The sequence below is a fragment of the Nannospalax galili genome, unplaced genomic scaffold (genome assembly GCF_000622305.1).
Source record: "Nannospalax galili isolate Female #2095 unplaced genomic scaffold, S.galili_v1.0 scaffold17, whole genome shotgun sequence".
Taxonomy (NCBI): domain Eukaryota; kingdom Metazoa; phylum Chordata; class Mammalia; order Rodentia; family Spalacidae; genus Nannospalax; species Nannospalax galili.
This window is the reverse complement of record NW_008342276.1, coordinates 6,165,990-6,171,666: the sequence shown is the minus strand read 5'-3', so window position 1 is coordinate 6,171,666 and position 5,677 is coordinate 6,165,990.

Sequence of the window (5,677 nt, the reverse complement as noted above, 5' to 3'; positions counted from 1 at the left end):
GTTCATTTCCAATCCCAGAACAATGTCTGTGATGTGACACAGTCTACAGAACTTACATGAAAGCTGGTCCTTCAGAGACTAGGGACACCTCTACAGCATGCTTATACTTCCAAGGGAAAATAACCCTCTTGTCTATGCTAAGACCAGAAGAGAAAGAGTATTGACACTGAGCATGATAGAGCTCTGCTTTGTATACAAAACCCACTCTCCTTTTCCACTCTGCTCCATGTATCAATCGTATGACCTTCACTCTCTTCCCAAATGGCTTCAAGTTGAGTATGACCAGTAGAGCACCTGTGAGAAAAATGGAGGGAGGGAAACAGAGGAAAGGAATATTGCTGTTTGTTTCCCAATAGCTCAGTGATTGCCAAAGGCAAGCCACATCTCTTCCCACTGATAGCTCTCTTAATAATCTTCCCTTCAGGGAAACATCCTCCAACTCACAGCCTCATGACTAAAGATGGTAACCCTGGAGTATTACAAGATCTCTGGTAGCTTTTCTATAACCTGACTACGCATTTTTTTTCTAATAATCCTGTTTTATACGTCCCTCAATTTTCCTAGTCTGAATGAGATTTCTGTGTTTTGAAGGGAAAAACCCAAATTCTGTCAAAATCTTTGCTAGATGTTAGATGTTTTATTTCAATAATAATGACAGATCTGCAGAGGAGGTAGTTCCCATTCCGTTGCATAGATGAGGCAACTGAAACGACAGAGGCGTGACTTGCCCTAGAGGACACAGCCAGCGTGTGAGGAACCAGGACCCCAACCCAGATTTGTCCAACTTCAACACTTTCAGATTTTCAGTTACTTCTTCCAAACACCAAAGAAATGTCTATAACGACACTTATGGAAACAGGGAGGCTTAATGCACAAAAAATTCCAGAATGTTTAAATACTTTATTTTAAATTATGTTTTATAAGCCATTGTGATGCTCCAGTTTTCCTTAGAAATGTGAGGGTCTACCCAAAAGCTACAATATTTGGAATTCAATTTGTGTCTCTATTGTAGCCTCCTAAAGAAGACCAAGAATAAGTACGCTTCTGGGGAAAAGCCAAATTTTGTAAACACCTCCTCTCCCTCATGGTCCCCTATCTACTTATTTCCTGAGTAGCACTAACCCACACAACCTTCGTTCTGTCTCCTCTACCTCCCCAGCTGTCTCTCAGTGTCTCTGCCTCCTCATTTTTTTACCCTTTTCTTTAGTTTCACTTTCTGCCTTTTCTGATGAAATTTTCTCTTGATTTTGCTATTCTTTCCCAGATTGTCTTTAGGTTTCTGTTTTCCCAGTTAATTCACAACTTAAAAAAAAAAAATCTAACCTACAGCTTCCTAAACACAGCTTCCTAAGCAATGTGAATGTTTAGGGAGGTCAGGAGTATTGTTCATTTAAAATATTTGTTAATGCTTTTGCCACATAATATCTACTCAATTATTCAAGGAGAAAACATGTTGGCATCTCATGTGAAGTCTATGTTAAGGATAAAATATAAACACCTGGAGCAAAAGAAGGGGAGGAAGAGAGTGAGGGAGGGAAGGAGGGAGGATTATTGAGTTAGTATCCTTTCTGTTTCTTCAACTTCTCCACAGGCTTTTATACAAATATTTGTCTGAACTTAACTGCTTAGAACTATAGACACATCTTGGGAAAAGCATTAGAGATCATATTTTTCCATTACAAATAGTGCTTTTATTTGAAATTATAGCTTCTAACTAATAGTTGCAGAGACACAATTACTGATTTTGGTAAATGATAACTGAATACATTCATACACTACACTAATGTACTTTTATAAGATTATAAAATCTAGCCATGTCACGGTTGCTGTGGTTTGTGGAAACAGTCTAAGACATTTGATTAATGATGACATTGTCTAACCATTCATTTATCAAAATGCATCCCAGTGGTTAAGACACATGGCTATATTTATTTCCTTATCAATAAATTCACTCTATTTTTCTCTATGCCCCAATCTCTAACAAGATATTCACACAATCATACTAATTGCAACCTCAAATCAGCTCTATTAGAAAGTAGTTTTTATAACAACTACACTTCATAACTTTCCTTAAACACCTTGACAGAATTCAGCAAAAGGCAGGATCAGCTAGTATTCAGGACAAGCTATTCACAGAAGGCTTTTATGAAATTAATAGTTATAGGGTGAAGGTAATTTACCTGAAGCATTTTCTTGGGAAAACAAAAATATAAGAGGTTGACTAACTCCAGGGCTTGGCAAACGAGTCCTCACAGTAGCCTTGCACAATGCTTCTAACTCATCGCAACAATATCTAGAGTTCACAGAGATGACAAAGGTTTTTCTGGGGCCCAAAGACATCAATCAAAAACTAAGAAGCTAATTTGCTCTACTCGCAGTATCCTATCAGGTTGAGGGCAGAGAAGGGCTGAGGACCATCATTTGCTGGTATCTGCTACAAGAACAACATCTTTAACTTAATAACTTATCCCAGGTCACCAAAAGAGAAACCTCAGCATCTAAGATTTAAAGACTATTTATAGGATCAATTCCTGGTTTCTCCACCTCCCTACTCCTAGAGTTAGAGCATCTATGGGAGGGAGCAGCCTGTCAATCCAAGACCTCAGAGCCTGACACAACATCTGGCACATACAAAGAGCTCAATAAAACTATATTGAATATATAAATAAATGAATAAGGTCCTTTTGACTTCAAAGCTCGGGGCTGTTCCACTCTACCTGGCTTGTAATTAGAAAACAAACACCATTCCGCTTAAATTTTGAGATGTCTGCTCTGCAGTATTTTGGCATCAAGATGGGATTTCTTCCTTTACCAACTGAACCTCTTCCATCCATGTAAATTGTCGTTTTCTGATACTACACTGTGCTATGAGGTTTGAAATGAAAACCACAATTCCTGCTAGCAAACAAACCCATTCTCCTTAATGATGATGTGATCATTGGACTTCTGCCTCCACGAGTAACTTGGGAGCAAATTGGAAATCAAGAAGAAAGCCTAGCAGAAACAATTACATTCAAATGAAAATCCCCATGAATACTCAGGCTTGGTGTCGATTTGCCATGGCTGTATTTGCAGCCAAAGCCCAGTCAATCAACCCATTGTTCACCTGACACTACACCAAAGAAGTGGTTTGTTTGAATTTCTTGTGTGTGTCATTGAATTGATGAGTTGCTTTGGCATCTGGTAGTTAGCATTTATCTAGGGAAGCAATCATCTTCTGGGAGAGCTACTCCACTTTGTGGTGGTGCTTTATCACAGGCACTACATAAGTGGTGCTGCTGACACTTTGATAAACGTGCCCCATAAGGCTTACAGTTTCCCAAACACCGCCCTGATATGTAAACATAATCAAATCATGCTGTTAACCAGGGGACAGGATTGTGATGGCTCATCCTTCTCTGTCTCTTTTCAAGTCTTCTGTAAAAAATGTTCATTCTGTACAAGTAAAATGAGGGGTATTTTTCAATCTTGGGTGATGCTAGTGTTTGAAATATTTTCTATCTGTTAGAAACTGATTTTTTAAAATTTTTTGATTAGACAAAAAATACATCAAAACAATTTCATAGGAAACTGGAGCACTTTCAAATGCTGTTAATAACTTTCACAATACTGGGGAGTGCCTAAAGAATGTAATAGGATAACTAATTCTTTCCATTTTTTTCCTCAAAGTCTTTGGAATCATAGACCTTCGGGTCAGGATTGCCAGGAGTGTCACAACATGTACACACACACACACACACACACACACACACACACACACACGCACACACACACACACACACACCACGTTCTCTCCATATGAACAACTAAGTACTAAATGATTATTCACTTAAATCCTTGCCCACCCCACAATTGTGCAGCAGATATTATCTCCATTTTTGAGGATTATGAAATTGAAGCAGAAAAATTAAGCAACTTGCTTAGCTACACCTGATCTCTGCAATATCCTTGCCAACCTGCACTTGAACTCTTGCTTATCCCAGCCCATCCCCTCTTCAGACTTCTCTATTTGAATTGTCTGCTCTATGGAGTGAATTAAAAATTGTCTCTTTATAACTCCTACCTCCTGACCTTAGGTTGGCCTGGGACTGTACTGAAGTGTAATCCCTCTTCCAAGTGGCATATTTTTCAATATTTAAAGCTAGCTCCTGTCATCTGAAACTTTCCTTCTTGTGAGTAAACAGTCTCAATATAATTGCTGTGTATTTTATGTGTTTTTTAAAAGATGTGATTACATAATGGTCAAAAGATTTTAGTTGTTGTTTAACCTTGAGAAATTTTGTACAACTCAGCTCATTAATACAATAAAGATCAATTAAAGTTCCTACAAATCCACCCAGCCACACACCAAACCTATCTATTGAAGTCCATGCTTTCTGGGCATCTAGCCTTGCTTCAGAATCCCCAGCCGTCACACATACTACCATATCTCTATAGGTCCTTTCCTAAAAATGTCCTGCAAATCCTAAATAAATTTGGAGCACCCACTGAGAACATGTTGTGAAACTTAGTCCACGTTCATGATCTGCCTTTGTCTCTCCCATCTCTAAAGAGTCTAATCCTTAAGTCTCTGTAACATACCTAATCAGTCACTCCATCAAGGAAAGTGGTCCTAGGTGACTTTTCTTGCCTGTGCTGCATTAGTGTTAAAATGTACAATGACACATCACTCTTGACACCACTGGTGACCAACCAGTGAGGTCTGTTTGGATCAAGGAAATATACTTGAATTGGAGGCTGTTATGAACCACAGCAAGAAAAACAAATGTTCCTTAACAAATGATGCTAGGGCAAATATATTAAATATTTTCCTTAGAAACTTTAGGAGAATGTCAGTTTCAAAGTTTAAATGTGTAAGAAATATTGGATCTTTTTTTCTTTCGCATATTCTCCTGTTCCTGGAGGCTCAATCTTGGGTAACTCAGGGGTCCTCCTTATTTAGAAGTGGCAGCTCATTTTTAAAATACTTTTTTATTATTTTTTCATTTTCTATGTATGAATGTATTGCTCGCATGTATGTAAGTGCGCCTGTGCTGTGCACTGCCCACGGAGGTCAGAAGAGGGCATCAAATACCCTGGAACTGGAGTTAGGATGGTTTTTAGCCACCATGTGGGTGCTGGGAATCAAACCTGGGTTCTCTGCAAGAGCAGCCAGTGATCTTAACCTCTGAGGCATTTCTCCAGCCCCATGGTCTCCCATCTGTGGGGAGTTCATGGAGTTCTGGTGTTTTACTGAGATGAGGGCATGTGGTTGGCACTTCCCTTAATCTCTCAGGCACCTGTTGACCTCTGTAAGGTTTTTCTACTAGTCTTCAGGCCACTTGGGTTTGGGGTATGTCATCTCCATTCATAACTGTAGGCTTTCTCCCACATAAATCTCCGAGCTCCTGGAATCTCTCTTGTATTCACACTATATAGAACTTCCACATTAGTAGGCCTGCTTAGATCTCTTTGCTCTGGCACAGCCTTTGTACACACACCCTCAAAGCCTACCCCCCAAGTGTTAAGGCTTTTGAAACAAAAGTTAAGGAAAAATCCTTTATGTCTTTTGATGTGCTGTCATCTCTTTTAAATGATGAGTTCATAGTCCTCTTGCTGTTAGTCAAGTAGTAGAAAGCACTACTGGAACTGGTTCTGGACTCTTTCCTGACTCAATATGCCTTCTGATGGTGACCTT